A 16269-nucleotide genomic window follows, 5' to 3' on the forward strand; every position below is an offset into this window, starting at 1 on the left:
CATGTCAGAGGATAGCATGTCATTTATGTCGGCAACAACATCGGTACCAAGGGCGAGGGACAAACAGAACCATTTTCCTGCTCGTCGAAACGAGGCGGACCAATAGGCAAAGTTCTCCTTCATCAGTGGTTACCGGAATATCATCAACAATAGTAACAGGGTCTTACTGACCGAGTTGTACACCATGGTGTTTACATAAGCAGGAGAATATTACTGCTTAGATCATATAGATCACCAATAAGGTTAAACAAAACAATGGAAAGGAAAATGTGTTTAAACACATATTTCAGGGATATATCCTTCCCAAGGACAAGCAGAGCATGATATCCGTGGCAGGATATAATGTAGAAAACCCTTTAGGTAAGGGGAGAGAAATTTCATGACATTACCCATACAAAGGTGTTTGGATAATTGATAAGGAAAATTTAGCATTGTGCATCAAATGTTCTTATTGATGATAGGAGTACCACATACATGCTTCGAGATAGCATTGACATGGTCTTCAAGCAAAGGTTAGTCTTTGGATACACGAAGGATTCATCATGATCAACTGGTAGAATAAGTCTCACAATTTTCCCATGGAAGAGTGTTTAACCTGGCCGGAAAGGAAAACTATAACAATAGAGCCTCCGACCAGATGTGCTAGGCATGACATCACCTTACCGGGTCATAAAAGATCAATGTTATAACTATTGGAATTATGTTCCAACCATCATATCCGACCGAGATTCAGATCTGATTGGGGTCGGGATACCTTAGACTCAGGATGCCTGAGAAGAAAATGTGCAAAACAAATTGACGAGACGACATTGTAAGATTCTCGGGAATTAGAACTATGGAAGCGAGTTCCGAAACAAGAGTTCATCATTAAATCAAGGAGGTGAGGAGGTGGCTGATTGACTCAGCGACAATTCATTGAGATTTCAAAAAAAATGCATTTCCACAATTATGTGAACAAGGGGATAACATTTGCCGGATCAAATGATATAATGATATATGTTAGCGGAAAACCATACACAATTAAACATTAGCTGAAAGGTGCACCCGAATTATGGGTTGGGTTGCACGACCAATGTCAGAATGGAAATTTAGCAACCAGCACACTACATTGGAATTATTGTCCATTAACCCTAAAGTAACAAGGTTGCTGGAGATATTAAATTCTCATAACAGAGTTCACTCAACATAGGGACCAAGAGAAGAATGATGATGGTGAGAAGTATCACTTATATCAAGAATTTAAGAGGTGGTGAAATTCTCACGACATTCTTGACATAAAAGACAGTGGTACCCAAGGTAGAACATAACATAAGCTGGATAGCAAGGAGCTCCATAACATGATCAAGTTTGTGTCGGAGGGGAGGCAATAATGTTGTCGATGATAACACAGATCATCGAGGGGCAAGGGGGTATTTCTCATCAAGAATTCAATAGTTATCTTGGAAGAGCTCAGAATGTTGATGATGATCATGACACATTTGTCGAGAGATTTCAAGATGTAATCGATCGGTGATGACATCGAGTCAAAGTAATGATGAAGCAGAAGGTTATTGGAATCAAGGGTACGACGCCAACACGGAGTCAAGCTTGTCGTTCGAGGTGAATTCATAAGACCAGGAAGATCGACGTAAGGTTAGCTCAACGTTGAAAATTGTGCTCCGAAAAGAAGGACCAGGTAGCACAATAATGATATAGCCAAATAGGCAAGGAACGACTTGAAGGATTATTAAACCCGTAGGCAATGAAAATTATTTAAGAGTTATCGAATCGGAGTGCGGAATCGATTCACTATCGGTGTCCCTGAGTGTCTAACAACTCAAACCGGGGAAAAATTGGAATCGGTGAGAAATAACAGTTGATGAAGAACCCATAAGAAGTTATGCAGTTCCATGACATTATCAAGATATCATAGTGTAATACTCGACGGTAGATCAAAGTAAAGGTTGGACAGTTGCAATGATCTGCACAAGCCAAGTACTTAACTTGTCCGATAAATGGTATTAATGAGAAAATATGGTCGGAACCATGATTGCAAAGGACCAAACATAGATACAGGACGAACTTATAACAAGGGGATTAATATCATTTACAAGAAGCTTCGATGATAAGTTTCACATCGGGTCCATGGGCATGAACGCAAAGGCTCAAGGTCGACTCCCACTTCTTCCATGCATAACCTTTCATTTTACTTCTCGCTTTTGATGAAGCTGTAGTGTAGAAATTTTATTTAGCAAAATACCATAAGAGTATGGCTCGTAGAAGCTTCTGGGTTTACGCAGATTAGAAAAGGCATAGCTTCGACCCATCGGGGCATCATAGAAACATATACCACAATCTTCAAGAGTAAATATCACCATCTCAAAAGCAGAGCATGGTTGGCCAAACAGAGAATAGGATTTACCAATGGCATTATATATCAGAGGATGAACTTCCAAAGTGATTGAATATGAAGGACATTGTCGGATAAAATCTAACAAAGGATCCGATGGTCCTCAAGGGATCTGATGTAAGCATCGGTACTCAACCAGAGGAAGAAAGAATGCAAGGAGATCAGATTATAGAAACAACTGACTAACCCAAAGCTCAAATGCAAAGGAATTATGATTTCCAAGACAAGGGATCAGAAGCAATGCTCTGATTAGGGATGGATAAGTTGAATAGCCTTAGAGGTACAATCAATGGCAATTTGATTGGTCGAGATCCAGCTCATGTTTAAAATGACGTCTGAGCCAGAAGGACGAAACGAAGGATCTGATTAAGGAATGCGAGCATTCGCAACATAATGATTCAACAGACTCAAACTGATAATGACTAAGGATGCCAATAAGATTACCGGACTTATGAGGTTAATCATAATGCAAGCAAGCAAGAATTTCAAGAGCAATAGGCTGTTGAGGATTTTCGAGGATTGAATGGTATTTCGAAGACTTTTGTGAAATACATGAATCAACTGGGGATGAGCGGATACTCGATAAGTGCGAGAAATTATCCGTAAGGGTATGTCTGTGGCAAAGAGCTGCAAAGCAGTGGGCACAAAGGATTCTCAAATTATCGAAGAAATTTTTAGGCTATCAAGTAATAACAGGGGTAACTAGGAACAAAGGTAAGAATGACAAGTGTAAGCAGTTATCCATAAGGATTTATCGGTGGTTGGGAACAAGGTCTCGAAAGAATAACTGAGAGTATCTTCGGAATCTTTTGGTGAAGCAGGCCACCATCTGGGATGAAGGGGCTCTTCAGGAGAAAGTATTAACGAGAACCTAGAGTTAGAGTTAGCAAAATCATTTAACCCGAATAGAAGAGAGTTCAGAGTCCCAGAGTAAGGATCGAGGAGTAAAAGATCCTAATACCACCCAGATGGCGACGTGGGCCCGTAAGGCACACAGCCATGTTAGTAAAAAGTTTTGTAATGTCTAGACGGCCAAGGAGTGTGGAAGGGGATTCCTACAGGCAGTCGGCTCTGATACCAACTTGTGATGCCCCCGATTCAATCGTACACTAATCATACACGCAAACGTGTACGATCAAGATCAGGGACTCACGGGAAGATATCACAACACAACTCTAAAAATAAAATAAGTCATACAAGCATCATATTACAAGCCAGAGGGCTCGAATACAAGAGCTCGATCATAGACGAGTCAGCGGAAGCAACAATATCTGAGTACAGACATAAGTTAAACAAGTTTGCCCTAAGAAGGCTAGCACAAACTCGGATACAGATCAAAAGAGGCGCATGCCTCTTGCCTGGGATCCTCCTAAACTACTCCTGGTCGTCGTCAGCTGGATGCACGTAGTAGTAGGTGTCGTGGTTCTAAGTCTGACAGCAATGTAGGGGGGTAAGTATGGAGAGGCGAGGTCTTAGCTATGGAGAGGTTGTAAGGACGCAAGGTTTATGAGTTCAGGCCCTTCTCGGAGGAAGTAAAAGCCCTACGTCTCGGAGCCCGGAGGCGGTCGACTGGATTATGTGTGTATGAATTACAGAGGTGCGAACCCTTGTCTCGGAGGAGGGGGGTGGCTTATATAGAGTGCGCCAGGACCTCGGCCAGCCCACGTTACGAAGGGTTCAATGTACATTAAGGCAAGGCGTTACTGATAACGCTAGTAATAAAGTGCTATGATGACCATAAAGGCTACTTAATGACCGACCGTTAGCGTGCAGAGTGACTTTAGGTCTCCTGGCCGTCGAGTGGTTGGATCTTGGTCGAGTAATTGCTTCTTGGTCGAATGTCTTCGAGTCTGTCGAGTGGAACACCTCCAAGTCGATTGAAAGGTGATTTATTCTAAAGGTGTCCTTGGGTAGGGCAGTTAGGACAGGTCCGTGACCCTACCCTAGGTACATTCCTTCGTCATTAGCCCCCGAATGGATCGAGGTTTGTGTGGGGAAGGAGTTGAGGACTTCTCCGACTCGTTTTTATGCCGTGAGCATATCTTGTTTCGGATCAACGGACCTGAGTGATGACAGCAACTCCCTTTTCAGTCGCCTTGATCCATTCTTAATTCTTCGTCGAGTGAGTTTCTTTACTTGTAAGGCTCCGAGTGACGGTGTGGAGGAGATCTTTGGTCTGACAAGTTATTTGTTTCCTGCGGATTTAGTGGGATCCGAATTTTGGGAAGCGCGCGGGACGGGGGAGGCCGCAGTAATCAGACGAGATAGAGCGGAGCCGCCTCGATCCCCGCGCCACCTTTTTCACCACGTATCGCTCGTGCGGTCGTTGTGGGATTTGACGGAGCCATCTGGGCCTACCTGTCAGCCACTCGGAAGCGGCCTCATATAAGGCGTTGGACCGGAGTCTCCCGAACAGTGCGCCCCATTATCTCTTCTCTTCCTCACGCCTCTCCTCTGCGCTCGCTCTCGCTCTAGCGCCACCGCGGCACACGCGCCTCATCGGCGATAATGGTGAAGGAGAAGACAGCGGCTCTGGAGCGGGCAAAGAAGGCGACGGCGAGGTCAAAGGGGAAGGCGACGAGCCGGGGGGGATCTTCCTCACGGACAGGCCTGCCGAAGGGTTGGATCCAGGGCGACTGGATCCACTCGAGGATCTCCCAAGAAGACCTCGACGACCTGGTCGAGGGAGGGCTTATCCCCTACGGCTCGGCGCGGCTTCCGGGGAAGGAATCTGAGCCGCAACCCCGGGAGGGTGAGCGCGTTCTTCTTGCCACCCATGTCGACCGTGGGTTTTCCTTGCCTCCTCATCCTTTCTTCCGAGGGTTTCTGAACTTCTTTGGGGCTCAACTCCACCATTTTAACCCCAACTCAATCGTTTATCTTGCCGCGTTCATTTCCTTGTGTGAGAACTTCTTGGGTTGTCGACCTCACTGGGGTCTTTTCAAGCATATTTTCACTTGTCGCTCCCAGACAGTGAAAAAGGCTAATCCGAGTGACGAGAGGACCCAAGTGATCCAGATGTGTGGGGGTCTTGGTATCCAGACGAGGGGAAAAAGCTCCTTTCCGGCCATGATTCTTCCCGACTCGGTTCGCGGATGGCAGTCGACCTGGTTCTACTGCAAAGACCAGTCGACGCCAGGGCAATCGACTGGCCTCCCTCCCTTTACCATGGACCGAGTGGAAAAACCCTCCCCTTTGAAGGTGCTCCCAGAGGATAAGGCGCACGTGAAGGTGTTGGTCAACCGAGTGGTCCAGCTCATTCGCGACGGGGTCACTGGTATGGATCTCTTGGAGGTCTTCCTTCAGCGGCGCATCTAGCCTCTCCAAGCCCGAGACCACCCGATGTGGATGTATTCGGGTCTAGAAGATTCCACTCGGATCCAACCGAAGGAGGTCGATGACGACACACTGGAGAAGTGGCTGTCGAGCATTACCGGGAACAAGGACAATCCCAGAGGAGCCAGGAGAGTTCCCCCATTCGACCAGTCGCATGCACCAGAGCAGGTCTAATTCCGAGTTTTTGCTTGTAATCTGAATTCACTCGCGCAGTTGTCTGTATTGCATCGACTGACTTTGTTCTCCCTGCGTTCTTTCAGGCCATTATTGAAATGTATTCGATGCCCAACGGGGAGAAAGAGCAAGCTCTGGAAGGCGAGGCGAGTGGTGGCGAAAGTGGCGAGTGGACTTCCAATGGTGAAGGGGATGGAGAAAGCGATGACTCAAGTGATGGGGAAGAAGTCGAGTCGCCTCCTCGCATAGAGAGGCGATCCAAGCTTGACCAAGAACGGCCGAGTGCTCGCGACAATGCAACTGCTCAGGCTGGTCAGTCTTCGAAGCGTCCTCGGATCTCTTCACCAACTCCGACTGAGAAGGCGCCAAAGCACCCCAAAGTTGCAGAGCCGAAGACTCGGAAGGCGCTGCCAAAAATCAAGATTGATATCCCTGTCGCCTCCGCGTGAGTGTCTCTCCTTGTATTCATTCGACGCTCCGCGTTGTTTGTTTTTCTTGTTTTAACTGGACGAACTTTGGAATTGTCAGCGCTGCCACTTCCGGGACCTCAGCTTACAGGGATGATGATGAGGTGATGGAGGATGCGGTCACTTCTAATCTGGGTATGATTCCTGCCATACTATCTTTCTTCGGTCGATTCAACTGCATCGTGCATTATTGGGTGACATGATTTTGGCAATTTGAACTTTGCGCAGCTCCCAACATTATTGACCTCCCTGATGATGATGAAGAGCCCGAGAGGTCTTTGACGAGGAAGAGTAGGCGAGCTCCTGTAAGTGAGGCGCTACAGTCGACGCCAAGGGAGGAACCAGTGACGTGGAGAGCTACCTGAGGAGCCTTGCCAAGAAGTTGTACATCAAGCTTGAAGGTGCACATTTAGTTCCGACTGGTGTTTTTTTTGTGTCGACTCAGTGTATGAAAATTGACTTATCCTTGGATCGTGAATGTAGAGTTTTGCCAGAACTTTGAAGAGGAGACTGGGCGGATCGAACCAGGTTTGGATCCAATCAACTCTCCCGTGAAAGATGAAACTGCCATGAATTTGCTCCGACTGGAATCTCGCATCGACGTGCCGTGGACTACTTGGCTCGACTGAAGGTCGCCATGTCACGGATCGACCCGGCACTTTGGCCAGAGGCTACGCTCCAAAACGATCTCGAGTCTCTGATGACTCGGCTTAACGGAATCCCTGACCGAGTGCAGGAGTGGAAGAAGTCTTCTGCTCGGTGTGGCGCTGATGTGGCTCTGTCCTTGGTTCGTGTCCACTGCAAGGAGGTGCGACAAGACAAGCTGGCAGCAATCAAGGTCGCCAACACCCAGAAGCATGACTTCCGAACCTTTATGGAGACTTTTATCGCTGCAGCCACACGGATAGCCGACGGCATCGACCTGGATGAGTTCGTCGAGCCTGCCAGCCCTCCTCCCGCGGAGTGAACAAACTCTTATGTCCCACCTTAAATTTGCCTCGGAATGCCGAGTGGTTTTTGTAACCGTTAAACTTCTTCGGGCTGCATGCCCGAGTACTTCGATCTGTGGTCTGGAACCTTTAGAATTTATCTGAACTTGGTTTACCGTTGAATATCTTTATGAATCTCCTGCTGAGTGAACCCATTCTTCATTCGAGACAAATTTTGCACTCGCATCGTAGTTCCGAAGGAGAGGGAAGCAGTCGACCCATGTCTTGTATTTGTGGCGAAGCTCCCCAAGGGAAGGTGGCAGTCGACCCACACCCTGTTACTGCAGAGTGGGATGGATTGCACATTGTATTTGTGGCGAAGCTCTCTAGGAGAAGGTGGCGGTCGACCCACACCCTGTTACTGCAGAGTGGGACGGAGCGCACATTGTATTTGTGGTGAAGCTCTCCAGGAGAAGGTGGCGGTCGACCCACACCCTGTTACTGCAGAGTGGGACGGAGCGCACATTGTATTTGTGGCGAAGCTCTCCAGGAGAAGGTGGCAGTCGAGCCGCACTTCGTTACTGTAGAGCGGGATGAATCGTGCATTGTATTTGTGGCGAAGCTCTCCAAGAGAAGGTGGAAGTCGACCTGCCCCTCGTCGTCCTTGAGGATTGAGATGTGTTTCATACTTAGGCGAGTACTGGACTACAACTAAGCCCCCGAGTGGGAGGATCGCTCTCCACTCGGTAGGATTTTTTCAAACTTAGGCGAGTGCCTGACTGCAGCTAAGTCTCTAAGTGGGAGAACTTAGGCGAGTACTGGACTGCAGCTAAGCCCCCGAGTGGGAGGATTGCTCTCCACTCGGTAGGATTTTTTCAAACTTAGGCGAGTGCCTGACTGCAGCTAAGTTTCTAAGTGGGAGAACTTAGGCGAGTACTGGACCACAGCTAAGCCCCTGAGTGGGAGGATTGCTCTCCATTCGGTAGGATTTTTTCAAACTTAGGCGAGTGCCTGACTGCAGCTAAGTCTTCTAGTGAGAGGACTTAGGCGAGTACTGGACTGCAGCTAAGCCCCCGAGTGGGAGGATTGCTCTCCATTCGGTAGGATTTTTTCAAACTTAGGCGAGTGCCTGACTGCAGCTAAGTCTTCTAGTGAGAGGACTTAGGCGAGTACTGGACTGCAGCTAAGCCCCCGAGTGGGAGGATTGCTCTCCACTCGGTAGGATTCTTTCAAACTTAGGCGAGTGCCTGACTGCAGCTAAGTCTTCTAGTGAGAGGACTTAGGAGAGTACTGGACTGCGGCTAAGCCCCCGAGTGGGAGGATTACTCTCCACTCGGTAGGATTCTTTCAAACTTAGGCGAGTGCCTGACTGCAGCTAAGTCTTCTAGTGAGAGGGCTTAGGCGAGTACTGGACTGCAGCTAAGCCCCCGAGTGGGAGGATTGCTCTCCACTCGGTAGGATTTTTTCAAACTTAGGCGAGTGCCTGACTGCAGCTAAGTCTCCAAGCGAGAGAACTTAGGCGAGTACTGGACTGCAGCTAAGCCCTCGAGTGGGAGGATTGCTCTCCACTCGGTAGGATTTTTTTCAAACTTAGGCGAAACGGATTCGCAGCTAAGCCCCCGAGTGGGAGACTGGCTCGCCACTCGGTAGGAAACTGTTTTTACAAACTTAGGCGAAGAAGATTCGCAGCTAAGCCACCCACTGGGGGATTTCTTACGCAAACAAAAACAATAATAATCACTGGGAAAATTATAACGCTCTTGTCTTTGATAAATAAACTACAGGAGTTTTTCTTATTACATCTCATCCGAGTGAGAATTCAAGTATAAAAGGGGCGGAGTAGTTCCGCATTCCAGGCTCGTGGCTCATCAATCTGGCGATCGACATTGTAGAGGTGGTATGCTCCATTGTGGAGGACTCTGGTGACTATGAAGGGGCCTTCCCAAGTAGGAGCAAGCTTGTGTGGTTTCTGCTGATCCACTCGAAGGACTAAGTCTCCTTCTTGGAAGGCTCGTCTCTTCACGTTTCTGGCATGGAATTGACGCAAGTCTTGCTGATAGATGGTCGATCGGATCAGGGCCATTTCTCTTTCTTCCTCTAGGAGGTCGACTGCGTCCTGCCGGGCTTGTTCTGCTTCATCTTCTGAGTAGAGCTCGAATCTGGGAGCGTTGTGAAGCAGGTCACTCGGTAAGACTGCCTCGGCTCCGTAGACCAGAAAGAATGGGTTCTTCCGGTCGATTGATTCGGGGTTGTCCTCAATCCCCAAAGGACTGATGGAAGCTCGTCGACCCATGCACCTGCTGCGTGCTTGAGATCACGCATCAATCGGGGTTTCAGTCCTTTGAGAATTAGGCCGTTTGCCCTTTCTGCTTGTCCATTCAACTGGGGGTGAGCGACTGAAGCATAGTCGACCCGAGTGCCCTGAGAAACGCAGAAGGCCCTGAATTTGTCGGAATCGAAGTTTGACCCGTTGTTAGTGATGATGCTGTGTGGGACTCCATATCTGAATATCAACTCTCTGATGAAACTGATAGCGATGCAAGTGTCAAGATTCTTGATAGGCTTGGCTTCAATCCATTTGGTGAACTTGTCGACTACTACCAGCACATGAGTGAAGCCGCTCCTGCCTGTTCTCAGTGGCCCAACCATGTCCAGCCCCCAAACAGCGAAGGGCCAGACGAGTGGAATGGTTTTCAGGGCTGACGCAGGCTTGTGCGGCATATTGGAGTAATATTGACACCCTTCACATTTGTCGACTATCTCTTTAGCCATCTCATTGGCCCTTGGCCAGTAGAACCCAGCTCGGTATGCTTTAGCCACAATGGTCCGAGAGGACGCATGATGACCACAGGTCCCCGAGTGGATATCGTGAAGGATCATCTGACCTTCTTCTGGTGTGATACACTTCTGGCCGACCCCAGTCACGCTTTCCCTATATAACTGTCCTTTTATGACTGTAAAGGCCTTGGATCGACGGACGATCTGTCGAGCCTCTTCCTCGTCTTCTGGGAGTTCTTTCCTTAGGATGTACGCGATGTACGGTTCTGTCCAGACGGGAGTGATAACCAGCACTTCCATTATTAGATCGACTACAGGTGGAACTTCAACTCCAGTCGGATCCGTGGCGCTTTTTGGCTGCGGGGCCTCTTCCGTGAAGGGGTCCTCCTGGACTGATGGTGTGTGGATGTGTTCCAAAAACACATTGCTGGGAATGGCTTCTCGTTTGGAACCTACTTTTGCCAAATCATCAGCTGCTTGATTTTTCAGTCGGGGTATGTGATGAAGCTCTAACCCCTCGAATTTCTTCTCCAGCTTTCTCACTGCATTGCAATAACCAGTCATGGTTGGACTTCTGACATCACATTCCTTCATTACCTGATTAACCACCAAATCTGAGTCGCCATAGACCATGAGGCGACGGACGCCGAGTGAGATGGCCATGCGCAACCCATATAAAAGTGCTTCATATTCTGCCTCGTTATTGGAGGAATCAAAATGGATTTGAAGAACATATCTGAGTTTATCTCCTCTGGGGGAGACCAACACCACTCCGGCACCGGAACCACTCAGCATCTTGGAGCCGTCGAAAAACATAGTCCAATGCTCCGAGTGAATCTGAGTCGGCAGCTGCTGTTCAATCCACTCGGCGACGAAATCTGCGATTGCTTGGGACTTGATAGCTTTCTTTGCCTCAAACTTGATATCAAGGGGAAGGAGTTCAATCGCCCATTTTGCCACTCAACCAGTTGCATCCCTGTTATGCAGGATCTCTGATAATGGAGCGTCGCTGACGACTGTAATGGAATGATCAGAGAAGTAGTGAGCAACTTTCTTGGTGGTCATATAAATCCCATACACAAGCTTCTGATAGTGAGGATATCTTTGCTTCGATGGGGTTAAGACTTCAGAAATATAATATAGGCGATGCTCAGCCAGCTCCCTGGGAACACCAGGCATGTCAGAAGGCTTCCAGGCGAAGATGTCCCAGTTCTCACGGAGGAACTGGACGAGCGCTTCTTCCTATTTGGAGTCGAGTGTTGTCGAGATATGAGTCGGGGCGGCGCTGGGGTCGGTCGGGTGGATGTGAGCTGTCTTCATGTCGCCAGTCGACTGGAAAACTGACTCTGTAGCGGGCTTCTTAGCTCGCAACAGATCACTCGGGTCTGCAGTCTTCTGGTATTCCTGCAACTCCACCACTGCCATCTGTGCGTCAGCGATCTTTGAACCCTTCTGAAAACATTCTTCCGCTTTCTTCCGATTGCCCGTAATGGTGATCACACCTTTGGGGCCAGGCATCTTCAATTTGAGATACATGTAACATGGTCGGGCCATGAAGCGTGCATAAGCTGGTCTGCCCAAAATAGCGTGATAGGCACTCTGGAAGTCTACAACTTCAAATGTCAACTTTTCTTTGCGGTAATTCTTGGAATCACCGAAAACCACATCAAGAGCAATCTGGCCGAGTGATTCAGCCTTCTTCCCAGGAATGACTCCATGGAAACTCATGTTGCTGGCACTAAGTCTGGACATCGGAATGCCCATCCCCTTCAACGTCTCAGCGTATAATATGTTCAAACCACTGCCACCATCCATCAGGACTTTGGTCAGTCGAGTGGCTTCAACAACTGGGTCGACCACCAAAGCTTGCCTCCCAGGGGTGGCGATGTGCGTTGGGTGGTCGGACTGGTCGAATGTTATGGCAGTCTGAGACCATTTCAGGTAACTAGGTGTCACCGGAGCGACCATATTCACCTCTCGGTTAATAACTTTCAGTCGACTTTTGCACTCAACATCAGCAAAAATCATCAGGGTGGAATTGACTTGAGGGTATCCGTCATCACTGTCCTCTTTGTCCTCGACCTTGTCTGACTCCTTTTCCTTACCCTTGGGATGCTTGCCCTGGAACTGCTGGATCAGGAGTCGACACTGCCGAGTGGTATGTTTCGGGTAAATAAAATTACCTTCTTCATCTTTCTTCGTGTGGACGAGACATGGTAAGTCCAACACATCATTTCCCTCCTGGTCTTTAACCTTTTTGGGGTTCCAAGGCCCTTTAGGTTTCCCTTTAGACTTTCCTTGGGCCAAAGCTAAAGCTTCCCCGGGAGCCGCTGGCTCGGCCTTCCGCTTCTGCTTGAGCTTGGAATTGCCTCCGGTTTCTTGGACGACTGACTTGAGCTTGCCACTCCTGAGTCGATCCTCATCTTCACCATTAGTGTACTTGGTGGCAATCTCCATCATCCGATTCAGGGGCATATCTCCGGTTCGACCGAATTTCAAATTCAGTTCTCTGTACTTGACGCCTTCCTTGAAGGCACAAACTGCTTGGTGGTCAGGCACATTCTCCACCGAGTGATGTAACGTGATCCATCTCTGGATGTAATCCCTCAAAGTTTCATTCGGCTTTTGCACACAGGACCGCAGTTCCGTCAGTCCTGCCGGTCGCTTGCATGTGCCTTCAAATGTGGTGACGAACACTCGGGAGAGATCTTCCCAAGTGTAAATGCTGCTAGGTGCTAACTGGTTTAGCCACGCTCTGGCTGAGCCCTCCAACATGAGAGGCAGGTGCTTCATGGCCACTTCATCATTGCCGCCGCCAATCTGGACGGCCACTCGGTAGTCCTCAAGCCAAGTATCGGGCTTGGACTCGCCAGTGAACTTACTGACTCCAGTAGCCAACCTAAAATTGGGAGGAATCACAGCAGCCCTGATGGCTCTACTAAAGCACTCTGGCCCCGAAACATGTACTCTGCTATTGGCGGGCGCATCTCTGTCGTGGCCTTCTCGGTGAGCCCTGTTCCTGTCGACCAGACCTTGGAAGAGGATGGATCTCGCGTCAAAGCCTAGCCCTCTGGAGTCGACTAGAATCCTTCGCCCATCACTGTGAGGGCGCCTGTCGTCCTGCTGGCGAGGCACATACGACCCGCTCCGCGGGGGAGGCGTGGGCACTCGACGTCGACCGCCACGATCGACTCGGTGATCATACTTCTCATGGTTCCCATACTGGTCACACCGGTCTAGACGTCCCTCACGCCTCAGGGGTGATCTCGGGCTATGAGCCGACTGGACTGTGTCCGCGGCAACGGATCTGCTGTGAATTCTGTTCCGCGACTGAGAAACAGCGGAATTCTGATCTCCTGCTGCCCGGAGTAACGCTCTGATCTGCAGCAAGCCTCTGCCAGCCTCCGACTGGGAAGGCTGAATCGACTCCGCTATACGGGCCACAGCTGCTAAATTCTGAATCGGAGTCCGATATACCTGCGGGGGCGGGAAGAGCTGACGTCGACTGGATTCGGGAACCCGTTGTCGCGCACGCTCGTCGAGTGCTCGCTGGAGGTTCTCCAGTCGAGTGCGCTCGGCCAAGTTTGCCAGGCACGCGTCCTCCAAGGCGCGAGCCCCGGGGGTTTCTCCAACGATAGGAGTGTGCGGCGCATCCATGTTCCGGCGGCGAAGTTCTTCTCTCTGCAGCGACGTGAGAGGCTCGGGAAGATACTCCTCATGGGGACGCGACGGGTCGCCTCCTCCCGCGCCTCTGTCGGTGCGGGTAAAACCGGGGGGACTGGGCGCAAGGTTGTCAGAATCGCGATTTTGAATCGGATCGGAGCTCCAATGGTAAGATCGCAAATCGTAGAATCTTCACTATCAAGATCGTAGAAACATAGATTCTATGAACTAAAATCGTAGAATCATAAGGGTTAGTTTGAATCGTAAAGTCGTAGAATCATATAACAGAATTGCGATTCTGACAACCTTGACTGGGCGGCCCATCGACCATCAGAACCTCTGCCGCCGAATCGCTACTGTCGCACTCAGATGCAGTCTCTTCGGAGCCAGTCGAACAGGCCGTAGAGGGATTCGTCGGGCTCGATCGCCGCGACTTGAGGGGTGGCCGACTGACGGGCCACCGCGTGTCTCGCCCACCGCTGAAGTCTCGACCGACCGGAGCGCTTGCGCCGGCGGGAAACAGGGAGGGAGGACAGCACAGGAGCCGACCGGTAGGGGGTCGACGGTTGCCGCAGGAGAACGCCGCGGACGCACGCGCTAAAGTGTGTTGCCCCGCGGACAGGGAGCGCGTCCACGTCGAGCGGAGCCTCCTGAAGCCAGGCGGAGTCGTCGGTGATGAACGTGAGCGCGCCGAGATGGATCTTGCGGCCCTCCACCAAAACTCCGTCGAAAACCATGATGATTCGGGTCGGAAAAGATCGCAACTCCTCCAACAAAACGCTAAAACACCTGCCCCACGGTGGGCGCCAACTGTCGTGGTTCTAAGTCTGACAGCAATGTAGGGGGTAAGTATGGAGAGGCGAGGTCCTAGCTATGGAGAGGTTGTAAGGACGCAAGGTTTACGAGTTCAAGCCCTTCTCGGAGGAAGTAAAAGCCCTACGTCTCGGAGCCCGGAGGCGGTCGACTGGATTATGTGTGTATGAATTACAGAGGTGCGAACCCTTGTCTCGGAGGAGGGGGTGGCTTATATAGAGTGCGCCAGGACCCCGGCCAGCCCACGTTACGAAGGGTTCAATGTACATTAAGGCAGGGCATTACTGATAACGCTAGTAATAAAGTGCTATGATGACCATAAAGGCTACTTAATGACCGACCGTTAGCGTGCGGAGTGACTTTAGGTCTCTTGGCCGTCGAGTGGTTGGATCTTGGTTGAGTAATTGCTTCTTGGTCGAATGTCTTCGAGTCTGTCGAGTGGAACACCTCCAAGTCGACTAAAAGGTGATTTATTCTAAAGGTGTCCTTGGGTAGGGCCGTTAGGACAGGTCCGTGACCCTACCCTAGGTACATTCCTTCGTCAGTAGGCACCTCCAGTGTAGCAGGAGTCGTTGTCGATGGTGGCGTCTGGCTCCTGGGCTCCATCGTCTGGTCGCAGCAATCAGGTATAGGAAAGGGGAAAAGGGGGAGCAAAGCAACCGTGAGTACTCATCCAAAGTACTCGCAATCAAGGAGCTACACTACATATGTATGCATTGGTATCAAATGGAAAGGGGGTATCATATGTGGACTGAACTGCAGAATGCCGGAATAAGAGGGGGATAGCTAGTCCTATCGAAGGCTACGCTTCTGGTAACCTCCATCTTGCAGCAGGAGAAGAGAGTAGATGGTAAGTTCACCAAGTATCATCGCATAGCATAATCCTAAATGATGATCCTCCCCTTGTCGCCTGTGAGAGAGCGATCACCGGTTGTATCTGGCACTTGGAAGGGTGTGTTTTATTAAGTATCCGGTTCTAGTTGTCATAAAGTCAAGGTACAACTCCAAGTCGTCCTGTTACCGAAGATCACGGCTATTCGAATAGATTAACTTCCCTGCAGGGGTGCACCACATTTCCCAACACGCTCGATCCCCTTTGTCCGGACACACTTTTCTAGGTCATGCCCGGCCTCGTAAGATCAACACGTCGTAGCCCTAGCTAGGCACAACAGAGAGGTCAGTGTTGGGGAACGTAGTAATTTCAAAATTTTCCTACGCACACGCAAGATCATGGTGATGCATAGCAACGAGAGGGGAGAGTGCGATCTACGTACCCTTGCAGACCGACAGCGGAAGCGTTAGCACAACGCGGTTGATGTAGTCGTACGTCTTCACGGCCCGACCGATCAAGCACCGAAACTATGGCACCTCCGATTTTTAGCACACGTTCAGCTCGATGACGATCCCCGGACTCCGATCCAGCAAAGTGTCAGGGAAGAGTTCCGTCAGCATGACGGCGTGGTGACGATCTTGATGTACTACCGTCGCAGGGCGCGCCAAGGAGGAGTCCTCCTCCTAGTAGGGACTCCTACTAGGAGGGGGAAGGAAGTGGGGAGGGAGAAGGAAAGGGGGGCGCCCCCCCCTCTCCTAGTCCAATTCGGACCAGGGGGAGGAGGCGCGCAGCCCACCCTTGCTGCCTCTCTCTCTCTCCACTAAGGCCCATATGGCCCATTACTTCTCCCGGTAGGGTTCCGGTAACCCTCCGGCTCTCCGGTTTTCT

Source organism: Triticum urartu, chromosome 2, assembly GCF_003073215.2.
Source record: "Triticum urartu cultivar G1812 chromosome 2, Tu2.1, whole genome shotgun sequence".
Classification (NCBI taxonomy): domain Eukaryota; kingdom Viridiplantae; phylum Streptophyta; class Magnoliopsida; order Poales; family Poaceae; genus Triticum; species Triticum urartu.